At 37.4% G+C, this 14,271-nt stretch overlaps 1 long non-coding RNA gene across 9 annotated transcripts in view; it reads right to left on the reverse strand.

The window, feature by feature from the left end:
* Positions 1–14,271, reverse strand: part of LOC107309733 (uncharacterized) — a 237,197-nt gene that overhangs the window by 77,520 nt on the left and 145,406 nt on the right. For 8 of the 9 annotated variants that reach the window (XR_004306136.2, XR_004306132.2, XR_014943530.1 and 5 more), the window contains one exon: positions 11,367–11,435. This is a non-coding gene — a long non-coding RNA (uncharacterized LOC107309733). Of the gene's footprint in view, positions 1–11,352; positions 11,436–14,271 lie in introns of all 9 variants that reach the window. The other variant, XR_014943535.1, reaches the window with a different exon arrangement.

Below are 14,271 nucleotides of genomic sequence, written 5' to 3' on the forward strand. Positions count from 1 at the left end.
TTTGCTGTGTATCTGCTAGAATATAAGGGGGAAAAAAAGTGTCAGTAACGATGTCTCAGTCAGTCAATAGGAGCTCTATTCTCTATTTACATCTAATGGCAGTTTACTTGAGATCCTTAGTATAAATCCTATCTATCTCCACAGTTCCTGCTTGCTAGCCACTGCTTAAAGCTGTAAAACTTCATTAACATGCAAATGTTTGACAGTTATTGGGTTTAAGTACATGTGCATATTTATAAACAACCATTCTATAATATACCACCATTTAAGGAAACCATTTAAACTGACTTGTGACAGCTGAAAATACATTGCCAGCTTTTCCATAGAAAAGGCAGAAAGAACACAAAGAATGAACAATGCTTTATAGTTCAAGTCCAGGTAAACTTATGGCAATGGGAAGAAAAAAAAACAACAACCATTAAACCAACTTTAGGAAGAAATTGGTAATATATTCTATTATGAAGTCACTATATTTTCAAAGCAAAGACTTCAGAAGAGCCAGGAAGACAAGGTACAGGACTAATAGTTTCCAAAAACTACAGATTTAATTTATTAGATAACAACAGTAATTCTTCATCCTGCATGCCTCAAGATTGCTTCCATTTATTCTTCAATATCATTATCCATTTATTCTACAAAGCACATACCAAAATAGCAAGGTACTTGCAATTCTTGCAACACATTATATCCAAAGCATTTAGAATTCTTAGCAAAGCATATCAAAGGTTTGGCCATGAATTTAAATTTCTCCAAATTTTTAGTGCAAAATGTTTATATAAATAAATATATTTATACATATACATAAATTTCTTTAAATTCAAAGGACAAAAAGATGCCAAAAGGAAAAGGATTTAAAGAATTATTATTAATGAATTAATGACAATTTTTTTTTAGAACCTTTTTTAAAAATCTGCTGGAAGGTCAGTAGCAGAGCAGAAAAGAATGGGATTGGCTGAATCAAGTTAAATTGTAGTTAAGAGGATTGGACTTAATCATTATAGATAAGCAGAGTCATTTCTGTTTCTCACCCTTTCCTTTTTAAGGAAGCCAGAGAAGTTGCATGTAATTCCTCAAATATAACTTAAAATGCACATTTTTTTTTCAGTTTTGAAAGGTGGGAATAAATATAACCTACCAATTCATCTAGAAAACTCTGGTTTAGTTCAGCTACATGATTCTGTTCAGTTGAAAAGTGATTTATAAGTTACACATACATTCAGCATTGTTCCTGAAGGTCTTAGTAATTTTCAGAAGAGTATTCAGTTTTCCAGCCCTACAGTATTCCTTTTCACTAATAGACTGCCTTGAGGAGAAAGCTTTCTGAATTTTTCCATACCCAAGTTTAAACTACTTTGCTCTAGTGTGCCAAAAAAATACCTTGAGAACAGAGGAAATGTGGCTAGGTGTAAAATTTCCCCTTTGCCCATGAGCACATAGCTGTTCCAAGTGGCTGGCTTTAGCCCCAGAGCAAAGCTGACCTATATTGCTAAGCTTTTCCATCTCCTATAGAGGACGTACCTCCAGGTTCATCTGTCACCCAGTAGAGTCTCTGCTTATAGGCATGAGAATCTGAATCTCAGCACTGCTAACTAGTGAACTCTACGCACTGCCTCTGTCTCACTGTGAGGTTTCGTTACAGGTCCATTAAAACACATGTTCAACTTTCCTTATTTTCTACCAGTAGTTATGTATGGGCCTCATTAATTATTTCAGTCAATCTGGGTACCAACTTAAGATGAAGTAGAAGCTAGCAAGCTATCAAGTGTCAAAGGGACATACAAGGGCAGCTTTTGCATGTGAACTATACAATTTAGATTTTATTTCATTGCAGATAGAACATGCACATGAGCTATGTTTTTACTTGTAAAGAAAATAAGAGGCTGAAAGCCTGTTTTTCTTTCTTCCGTTGAGACATAATAGAAAAATATTCCTCCTGTGCAGATTACATTTGAAAGTTTGATGCCTTTTTTGTTTACTGGCACACAATCCACTAAAACAATTTTAAGAGTAACATCAATGAGGAGAAACTGAAATACCTGAAATGTTAGCACAATATCCTAATGTATTATGTAAATATCCCATTAAAACACAGAAGCACAGTTACTGCTGGTTTCATTTTGGTCAAATTTGACTTTATATATAGTTACATGACGGTCAAGTATGTCCTTGTAGCTCTTTGGACTTTTGTAAGACACATCAAAGGAATAAGCAGTAAAGTCCTGGGAGGGAGAATATATGTCATAACAACAACCATTAGCCCGCAAGAAAAGAAATTACCTTACTAGGACAAAATACAACCATTTGAGAAACTGACACTAAGAATTCATAGCAATTTTTGAAGTTAAGACAACATGCAATAATTAAAAAAAAAAAAAAAAAAAAAGAAAAGAAAAGATAAAAGTCAGGTATGAGCAAAGTTCTACTCTGCGCTCATGAAAAACAAAGTATTTTCATGCACATGAGCTAAGGCTGCTTGTGAGTATCCCATTCTAAATGTAGAAAATGCTGCAGTAAAAATAACTACTAGAACCATGCAAACACCAAATTTTTTTCCAACATACATGACAGCAGCAAATCTTGAAGGTAGCATTCCCCAAACATTTCAGCTTACAAGCTGAATAGACCCTCCTTCAGAACCGCGATGTGCTCTGAAACATTTGTCTCAGTGGGATTAAGCAAAGGACCTTTCACTGGCTAAACACTGTAAAAACTATTGGTTCTTAATGTCTTTAATCAGTTTTATCAGTTTTCTGTCATTTTTGAAAGGTTTACCTCAAGCCTACAAGATTTTCTTCTAGTTCACCTTCCCATAGAACAAAATGAAGAAGACTATTTCAATTGAACAAATACATCAAAAGATGATAACAGAAAATGTTTTTTATTGGTTTGTTTTTTAAATAGCTTAGTTTTTATTTTCGTAAATAAAAAAAAAAAAAAAAAAAAAAAGGTCATCTTCATGTTTCTGAGTTATCCTGCGTACAACTTTAGCACAATTTTCAGGCATTATCTTACTGACAATAGCAAAGCTGGCTAACCATGTACCATAGTGGAAATAGGTAGTATACTGATGATAACTCATCATTTGGACAGTTTGACTTTGTGACAACTTACTGCTCTGATAAGAGAAAGAACAGATTCTTGAATAGGTCATTCATGATGTTTACACACTGTAAGTTCTGAACAGGTGAAATACTGTCTACACAAGATTTACTATAATTATGAGAAATCGCAACTTCACATAAATGATGAACATATCAACATGAGATCAGCGGAATGTTTTTGTGGATACAGTGCCATGTCACTGAGATCATTACTTAGTTTATTCTGTCATATCTTTACTTGTACTCAAACTGAATTTCCCTGTTCCACTGTATTCCTTTAAGGGACGGCAAAAAGACAACTCTCCTTCTCCCTGCTGTAGATGGGATGTGCCCATCTACAAAGTTTAGGTTGGATGTTAGAAAACGCTTTACAGAAAGGGTAGTCAAACACTGGAATAGGCTCCCCAGGGAGGTAGCTGAGTCACCATCCCTGGATGTGTTTAAGAGCCATTTGGATGCAGTGCTTAGAGATATGATTTAGCAGAGGGTTTTTAGAGTTAGGGTACTATGGTCAGGCTGTGGTTGGAAGTGATGATCTTTGAGGTCTTTTCCAACCTGAGTAATTCTATGATTCCTTTTACCCCATCCCATCCTAACTGATGGCTGTAGCTGCCATAATCTTGGTGGGACAGCACATCTGGCTATTGCCCACTACATGTGGAACATTTTTAACATGCTAACAACTTGCTATTTTGAAAAAAGTAAATAAGTCAGGGTGTTAATGGAATTTCTCAGCCTTGCACAAAAACAGTACTTAAATAATCTAAGCAGTGTATCCAAAGACCAAGTGGGCCAGATATTTTTAGCAACAAAGAATCCATTTCCAGCAAAATTAAACTGTTTAGGCTGAAATTTTCCTTTCATATAAACATGAACTTTAGTTTCTGCAAACAAATGAATTTAAGAGTATGCTGTATTAAATCCTAATGGCTTTTCCCTTGGGAAGTTTTAGATCACACTTGCTTTGGAGCAGGAACTGGCAGTGTATCAATGAATGGTCTGTCGAGTCATGAACACAACCTCTTGTTTACTCAGAATTTTCCCAGGTCTCTTCAGCCAGCAGAAAATAAAAATCTGCACACATACCTTATAAAAATAACTTAAATTTCAATATCTAAACTCTCTAAAACTGTATGGCTTCCCTTGCAATCACAATTAAATGTCATTGTTACATCACACAGGATCTCTGTTCCACAGCTGGCTGATTACCACAGAGAACTGCAGGAAAAAATTAATTACTTTGCCCTCATATCAGGGCTGGAACAGCATTCAGTAACCGTAATTTGCTCGTATACCAAACAAAGAGAAAACAAAACATCAAATAATTCATCAGTTTAAAGACTGCTTTCCTTTTGAGGGAGGGAGAGGTGAGAAGGGACGCATGTAAATGAGGCAGACAAACTACAGAGAAAAGATTCAAATCTACAACTAAAATCTGTATCATAATATGTACCTGCAACATACCAACTGAGATTACGGAGCCAGCATTGATTCTAGCGTCCAACATTTCAGTGTTTCATTTTACAATTCAATAACATTTTTAACATATCCTCTTTGTGTCTAATCTCTATTATAGCACAATGGGCCCAAGATGAGTTTTGAACAAAGTTGGAAATTTTCCAAGCAAAAATGAAAGGCTTTCTTTAAACTCTGATCCTAGCTGTTCAATGGGATCTAAGAAGGAGAACAGCTGAACCCACACAAGCTTGCACAAAAACAAGTCCTTCTACAGGGCATCTGGTACAGGTTGCGAGAGCTACAGAACAGGTGCTGAATACAGAGATTCAAATTTGGGTTTAACTCTTCTAAATTTTGTCCTTGAAATGGCTGAAGATACTTCTTTCTGTATTCAAAGAGAATGTTAAAATAAGGAACAGGATTCCCTTCTATAAGGAAATTACTTATTGTCCAAGCATTATTACCTGCATATTGTTTTCTAACAAAATCAGGACTTTCAGTTTGATAAGAAGTGGTTTCTTTAGAAAAAGAAAGAGCTACACCTTCACCCAAACTGCAGATGATTATGAGGTCTAAGACAAGAAGCACAGAAATAGCTTAACAATTTATTTATTTTTTAAAGGCTCTATATGTCTCGTGCATCAGACAGGCATGAACATTATGTATATCCAGCTGCGGATGAAGACCAGAAATTTAAAGAAGCTGTTTGTGATTTCAGATGGGATGTGGCACACAGATGAAAGAGCAAATATTTTCCCCCTTGGTTTAATGCTAGCACTGGATTCCTAAATTAAGCCCAGCAGGAAACAAACATCCACCACAGATTTCAAAAGATATCTCACATCTTTGTATTAAAATGTGTTATTTTAAAAATCCCAAATGCTGCATGTCTGAATTTTATTAAGTCCAGAGCCAACATAAGAAGTGATATTTGATTTATTCCAAAAGAATGCAGAAAATATGAGTGGACAATGGGATGTAAATTGCAGGAAGTCAAAGTAAAATTGAAGAGCAGGAGATAACGTGCTTGATGCTATTATCTGTAAGAATACTGAGGCAGCAAGGCTTTGAAAAATTACTCTGATGACCTTGAGAGCTTACTGAGATCGAAGAACATCCAAGTTAGCATATTTTCAGCAGGGGTGGAAGGAGGACAGTCTGGATTTTATTTTTCCAAATGGACTGGGAGATGTTTCTGATATGCACTTCTGATTTCTTTCTACACCAAATAGCGACTTCCTGTGCTCCCATGAAGAACAAAATTAGTCAGACGTGGTTGCACACATTCCTCACACATTTCATATTTGATTCTTAGCAGAAAAAGCAAAAATTCTAAATCCATACAAAAATTCAATTTAAATGTCCAGCCCTGAAAATATTTGTTTCTTCATAAACTGTGCTTTTATTTTGGAGGTTGCAGATATTTTTTTCTTCTTTCCCACTGACTTTGATGATATTTTAGGACTAAAACAAGGAGTAGACAGTTCCCATGAGATGAAAGACTTCACTGCAAAGGACACTTACTTAGAAGTTTAAAACAAAAACGAAAAACTTTTGGAGTATGAGATGCTTCAATTTATTTATTGAAAGAAACATTCTCTTCAAGGGCCTTCAATACTGTAAATAATTCTCTGATTTTATCAGCAATATGGATGGAAATAAAACCTGAGAGTTTTCACTCATCAGCTGATGAAAATTGTAATATTGTAATTCCGAACAGTCTAGCAGTATAGTTCATTACAGACAGAAAAATAGTTCCAAGATCTTCAGTAAACAGCATCAGTAGTAAAATTGAAGTTTCCTTCCATCTTTATGTCTAATTATTATTCCTGGCCACCTTAACATTCCCATGGCTCCCTAGTGATCTTGTTTCAAAGAGGCTGGGCACTGGCACAACACTGCTCTGACAAGTCCTGAGCTGTCAAGTTCCCAGATCAAACAGAAAAGAGGCCTGGTAAACTCATGTGACCCTCAGAAAGGACTGATTTATCTTCTTCCTCAAGACAGTCACTTATTTTATCACAGTTTTAAGGCTTCCATTTACAGCTGTGCCCAATACTCCAGTAACTATCCAAGACCATGAAATATTAGAGGGAAGATATTAAGAGCAGGAGGAAAGTAAGCAAATGTCTTGTTCTCATTGGGAACAGGCTAAAGACACATCTCAAAAGTGCTATTGACAGCAGGCAGAATTCTACAAGCATTAGTGAATTTTCTTACACTCTTGGATCAGCAGAGCAAGAGTGGAAAAGAGACATTTGCTTTCTGTTCCTGATATTATTGTTGCACACAGTACAAGCCAAACTGATTTATATTTCCATTCATACATGCCTAAGACAAGTACATAGTAGCTTACAGGCACCTTCCACATCATGATCAAGATTATTACCGCGTACCCCGGTGGCGCAAGTGGTAGGAATGCCGTGTTGCAACACTGGAGGCCCTGGGTTCAAATCCCCCCTGTGGCGCAAGTGGTAGAAGTGCCGCTCTGCTACACAGAGGCTCAAATCCTGGGGGGTTGGACTCGATGATCTTTAAGGTCCCTTCCAACCCACACAAGACTGTGATACTATGATGATGATTTGAGATTTCTGGGTAAAAACATGAAGAACTCCACGTCCACAGTTTATAACTCAGGTCTTTACTTGCATCACAAGAGAAAGGTGCATGCACTGCTTCAGGCCTTCTGTCTCTAAGTTTCAGGTATCATCAAAGAAGCACAGAATCACAGAATCATTAAAGTTGGAACAGATCACACAGATCATCTAGACCAACCATCAACCCATTACCTGTGCCCACTAAACCACATCTCTCATCTTCATCATCATGTTCTTGAAAACCTTCATGCATGGTAATTCCACCACCTCCTTGGCAGCCTGTTCCAATACTTCACCAATCTTTTGAGAAATTTTCCTACAACCAACTTGAATCTCCCCTGGCTCAGCTTGTGGCCATTACCTCTTGTCCTGTCACTAGGTACCTGGGAAAATAGGCCAACTTCTACCTCGCTACAACTTCCCTTCAGGTAGCTGTAGAGAGCGATGAGGTCTCCCAAGCCTCCTCTTCCCTAGATTAAATAATCACAGTTTTCTCGGACACTCTTCATAAGACTTGTGTTTCAGAACCTTTATCAGCTTTGTTGCCCTTCTTCGGACATGCTCCAGGGCCTCAGTGTCTTTCTTGTAGTGAGGGGCCCAAAACAGAACGCTGTACTCGAGATGCAGCCTCACCAGGGATGAGTAGAGAGGGACAAACACCTCCCTAGTGCTGCTGACTAAGCCATTCTGATACAAGCTAGGATGTGATTGACCTTCTTGGCCACTTAGGCACACTGCTGGCCCATATCCAGCTACCTGCCAACTAACATCCTTTTCCTCTATGCAGCCTGCCAGATACTCCAGTTTGGAGAAGAGGAGGACCAGAGGTTACTTCAGTTGCTCTCTGAAGCTTCCTGAGGAGGGGGAGCAGAGGGAGATGCCAGGCTCTGCTCCTGGTTACCACCGGCAGGATGAGCATAATGCTGTGTCAGGGAAATGTCATACTGGGCACTGGAAAACATTTCTGTACCATGAAGGTGATTAGAAATTGGAACAGGCTACTTAGTGAGGTGTTCGATGTCCCATGGCTGCCTGTGATTAACCTTCTATAAGCCCCAAAGCAGTCCAGCAGTTCAACTTGAGGATCTCTGTAGGTCCCTTACAACTCAGCTATTTATTCTATCCTAACTCTTATTTCAGATTACTTAAGGTCCTAAGAAAATGTTGACAGAGGGATAACTATTGGCCTTTAACAACTATCTCTAATAACCTGTAATAATTTGGTACACCTTTTGGAAAGATGTATCCATCATTTTTAAGTTTATACTGGTGCAGAATATAACATATTACCTACTCTAATGTAGAAAATAAGAAGTGTGATTACTGATCTTTGCCAGCTTTGGAATCTGGGAAGGAAATTCTCCTTCTTCCAAGACATTTCTCTACTTCCTTTTGTACTTAAGGCTCCGATTTTTCCACAGTTCTAAATGGCAGATGTATTCTTTTGTACTGAATCTGTTATTTCCTTCCTATCACTTGACTGTTATACCAGAGGTTTTCATCAAAATTTGCGTTCATATTCTTAAGTACCAGTGTTCTTTTCAGATTGTTCCAGAAGTCTCAAAAAGATCTGTTTGCTTTAAAAACAAAACCAAATGACATTTGAAAACAATACTATGCCATAGCTGCTATTTATCATACTTACAGCAATATCAAATCGACAAGAGCTGTGCTTGCCTCTAGGATATATTTGATCAGTGTTCTTGCACAGAAATTGTTAAGTCAGAGAAGAAAAGAACATTGAGGCTGGTAGAGAACAAATGTCCAAGAACATTCTGCTCTTCAGTTTCACGAAGTCTTGCACAACAGTGATTCAAAATTCAGGGATTTCATACAAAAAATAGAACATTCTTTGGGTGTGTCTACATTACCTACACGATAATATAATATATATATAATATATAATCATGTAATATAAGCATATAATCATTCCAAATTGTTTTAAATATGCATGCAGCTTACATTAATATATCTAAGTAGAAAAGATTTTTAAATATGAAATGAATAGAATATACTTACAAATTTCACTAGGAAGTCAATAAATTTGTTAGGGGGGGTAACAATCTCAAGAAAAAGGTATAAAACAGTCTGTACCTGAACGTGACAATAATAACTGGCCTGAAGATATTTTTATATGGTTAAACTTTGGTATTTCTGAAATTCTAGATCTTAAGAGGCTTTTTCTCAACTATGGAATATTCATTAAATGCCTTTATACCGGTCATGATCTCTCAATGAAGAGCTTTATGAAAGTGCCTGGTGAATGTCAAGGGACAACCTGATCAAATGTTGGACTCATCACCCCCATATTGAGTGACCACATCTTGTTAAATGCGTGCATTCAAAATCTGGAAACAGAGTTTTACCATAAATAAACAGAAAACTGAGCTGACACAATTTTGCTAAAGTAAAGCAACAGCTCTTTTCCTCTCTTTTATTTAAAAAACACAGAACTCATCTTTAGTGACTGAAATTCCTTCTTTAACTCTCCCATTGATTTCAAGCATCATTTTCAGAGAAAAAATCATAGAATCACAGGGTTGGAAAGGACCTACAAGATCATCTAGGCCAACCATCCTCTCTTTACCATACCTATAGAAAAACCACTAAACCATATCTCCTAGCTCCCTATCCAGATGCATCTTGAACACTGCCAGGGATGGCGACTCCACCACCTCCCGGGGCAGCCATTCCAGTGCCTGACAACTCTCTGAGAGAAAAAATTCCTTCTTATGTCCAGACTAAACCTCATCTGATACAACTTGTGGCCATTTCCCCGGGTCCTGTTTGTTGCCTGGGAGAAGAGGCCAAGCCCCTCCTCATCACAACCTCCCTTCAGGAAGTTGTAGAGTGCAAGAGATGAAGCCCTCAGTTTTAAAATATAAACCACCACTTTGCAATGTCTACTTCAAAATCTGTTAAAAGGACTTTAAAAATGGCAGATGTAAATCATGGCTGTTTTCATGTAAATGCTAGTTTATCTTTAATGCTGCACTGTCAGTGAGTAGCCTTACCGTAAGTGGACAGAATAAAATGCAAAGAATTTTGCTATAATTACCTCAGCGTATTCAGTATTTTAAATTGATCAAATTACGTGAATAGATTTTTAAAAATTCACCTTAGGAAGTAGGGAGGGAATGTATAGGAAAAAATAAACATCAGTTCCATCTTCACGGTAGAATTGATTATATGTAATAGATGGCTTATGCTCTAGGACTATAAAAAATTGCAGGTGACTTTGGTTATTAGAGAAACTATAAGTCAGTCTGAATCATTGACATATTTTTGTGTAGTGGAGCTTCAAATATCTCCCTGTTTTCTTTTTCAGCCTCAAAATCAAAGCACTCAGAGTTATCCAAAAGAAGGTCACAAGGTTGAGAAATGGAAGAAGCTATTCCTGTACCTGTAATTCTATCAAAAAGAATTTCTTGTCCTTATGCTTGTACTCAGCAGAAAAGTTTAACTCTTCTATTAGTTTTTCTTAAGAGCAATTATTATCAAGAGATAACATTCAGTCTTAAAATTATATTCAGAAACTGTTCTGCAATGATCAGAGATGGTGTTATGCTCTTCTTTTGATGCTTAGGTGCAATTAGAAAAATGATTCATGGCAAGACAGGAAATTCTGAAAACAGAAGTGAAGGTCTATTAGGAGCCTTGCAGACATAAATTCAAGCAATTCAGAAAGAATGACACACTTCATCTTTAATCCAAAATACAAACCATAACTAATACCAAAGGTGGCTTTGATAAAGAAAGAAAAAACAGCCTACCAACATTATCATTTCCAGTTGTACTGGAAATACTCCATCCTTAAGATGCAATTATGGTCTTTCCACAGGATTCCCATCTCCTTCAATACTCTGAATGGACAGTGACAATTGAATAAGGAAATATTGATAATTTGGCCTTAATTTTAAAATTCAGTATGAAAGTCTTGTTTACTGTTTACTACTCAGAGCCTGATTTGATCAATTAATCATTCATTTGCTTGTGGGTTTTCTTACAGTGCTCATCACAACAGTACCAGAAAGCACTGCAAATATTAAATGATTCATTTTCACATCATCTTTATGAGATGGAGTCAAAGATATTGTTGTATACCTGTTATGCTATAGAAGGATTCCGTGACACAGAGACATTAAAGTTTTTCATAAATTCAAATGTGCAAACAGAGATTTGTCAGTCCAACTTACTTCAAAATACTCACATTTCTCACACCAGTCAAAACAGCTTCAGTATCAGACATAGATCATACCCCAGGTGACAAAGCAGGCACCTGAAAAATGAGGAATAGAATCAGGATTCCTTGAAAACATACTGTTTTTAAACAACACTGCACATACTATGTGACGAGACAAAGATGTCTAAGGAAAGTGAACAAGCAGTTACACTGTACTGCTATAAAAGAAAGTAAACAGCAAAAAAACAAATTCAGGCACAGAGGCACCTTAGTCACAATAAGGATTCATGCCACACTGTTTTCAGAGAATGCCACTTTTGCAATCTTTACTACCAGAACATAGCTGAGATTGCTGAGTTTCTGTTTCTCTCATCTCTCCCAGCTAGATGAGCTGCTGTGGCAAAAGCAAGAGGGAACACCATCATGTGCTCATTTCAGACACTGATCCAAGTGGGAAAAATCTCAGGGGCTCCAAAGGAGAAAAAGTAAAGTGACAATAAATGGCAGAATGGATAAAGGCTCCACAGTACTGCTCAGAAAAGTTGTGGATGGCCCTCCCTAGAATCATCCAAGGGCAGGCTGGAGGGGGCTTTGAGCAAACTCTTCTAGAGGGAGGTGTCCCTGCCTATAACAGGGGGCTAGAATTAGATGTTCTTAAAGGTCTCTTCCAGCCCAAACCATTCTATGATTCTATGACTCCAGAGGTCAGCCTCACCACAGAACCAAAAGCAAGCCAAGAGATTACACTATCAGAGATTAAAAAGACTTGAAACTGGGTAAATTTCAGCAATAACCACATTTAATCTTTCCCTGTTAGATGTAATTCACCCAAATGCATCTAACCTGATTACAAACAAATCTAAATTGCCTACATGATGAAACTGCCTTTTTACACAGTTTCTATTATGTCAACTTCTTCCACAATTTGACCATTTCTCAGTGTCTAAATACTGTTAAAACTGTGCATACTGCCTGTCTGGCATCTAACTCAGTCTACTGATAAATGGCTGTCTTAAGACAGGATTTAGCTTTCTTGACTACAAGCAAAAACAGTTCCAAACTGTGTTAAACTTTCCTAAGGAGCAGTCATGAAGGCAGAACTGCCTTGGTGGAAAAAATCCTTTCAGAATTACTCTACTATGAAACCAGAAGGTTTTCTGCTTCAATTCCAATATTCACAGTATTTCCATGAGAAACACAAATGAATATAGCTTTACCATATGCAGGTCAGCACATATGTTATGTTCGGCAGCTGTAACCAAACAGGCTGCTCCTTATAGTCCAACACTGATCTATTTCTTGGAAGCAACCCAGAATATGTTCCCAGTTCTGCAAGAGGACTCTTACAGGCTGTGAACATGTTATTGGGAGATCCATTTTGCAGTGCCATCAAAATTCAGACTCTGTAGCTGCAACCCATTCTCAATTGATAGAGCAAGGAAATACAGGTTGGTCTCACACTCAGACTTATGTGGTATTTTATTCCTTAGCACCAGTTTTTCCTCATTGCTTTCCAGAAAGTCTGGAAAGCCTCCTCCAAATTCAGTAATCCTCCTGTATTCCTTGCAAACCCAGATGCTCTTTTCATCTTCACAGGGCTCCCCACATTCATTGATCTGTCAAATAGAATTAATCAGTAACAGCAGCAGTGTGGCAGTCTTCCTTCCTCATCCCCTATCCACAAGGTGCAAGTGCACCAGATAGCAGACTAGTTATGTGTCATCCTTCTCAATTCCTTACCATGTCTTCTGCCTACACACGGGAAAAACATCTTCTGCCAGACCCTGATTTAGGTCATGCCATCCATCCATCTGCTGGTACTCAGCTATGAGACAAACACTCCAGACGGTCTCAAGAGCCTTCTTCTAACAGTCACAAAAATAGTCCTCTGACTTTTATTTGTTATAATTTTCTTGATTTGGATGCTCCATTTTCTAACAGCCACTGGATTTAATACCGCTGGGTTTGAAGCACTGGCCACTGTGAAACTTATAGGCCCAGTGCAGAACTTGTGTGAAGGGGAAACACCTTTACAATCTTGAGCTCCATAAGAAAGCAATTTTGTCACTAGGCTACTAAATGAAATGTTGTATGCAGTTGAAAAGACCATATTTCAAGATTTTTAATAAACTATATTTTAAAACTCTTAATATTGCATGTCTTTATTTGTTGCTAATTTTGAATACAATATATCTGAAATTGAACTTCACTATGGAGTGTAAGGTTAGGCCCCGTGGCTATTAGATTTGGAGAGCTGAGGAAACATCAGTATTCCCCTTCCAGCTGCTAACAGATCACTAATGGCTCCTTCAGGGTGGGTTTAGGAGCACCACACGCTACTAAAATGGCTGCAAAGTCCAGTACTGCAGCCTATTTTCCTGAAGGCCAAACTGCAGAGTTTTCACATGGAAGAAGGGCAAAAGAGAATTAAAAGGGAGACTTCTTTCTGCTTTGCAGAAAAAGTAAAATTCTAAGTACAGTGAGTTGTCATTTTCACACAGGGCAGAAAAACAACTCCCTGTTCTATCCCATACTGCAGGACCAATGCCATACAGTGCAGTGCTCTGCAAATAAGAACAACTGTTACTGTGAACATGCACAAGCGCTGCTAAGCAACTAACATTCAAACTTGATTAACAAAACAAGAGTAAAATTGGTCCGAAAATCATGGTTTTTTGTGGTTTTTTTTTTCATTTTGTTTTTTTCCTCTATACATGTATTCATTTTATTATATTATTAAATCTTTTGTCTCCTGAAGCTTCAGTATGAAATTGTATTCTACTATAAATAATTTTCTAAAATTTAAAGAATTAACTTTCTTTTCAATGAAACAAGGTTCTAAGGAATTCTTCTCCAGAAATAAATATCACAGGTACCACCCAATCTCTAGAGACTCTGATCCCAGACTGAAGCTGTATGGAGTGCTTCTGTA

This window comes from Coturnix japonica, chromosome 2, assembly GCF_054131305.1.
Source record: "Coturnix japonica strain WE chromosome 2, WE-NBRP24, whole genome shotgun sequence".
Classification (NCBI taxonomy): domain Eukaryota; kingdom Metazoa; phylum Chordata; class Aves; order Galliformes; family Phasianidae; genus Coturnix; species Coturnix japonica.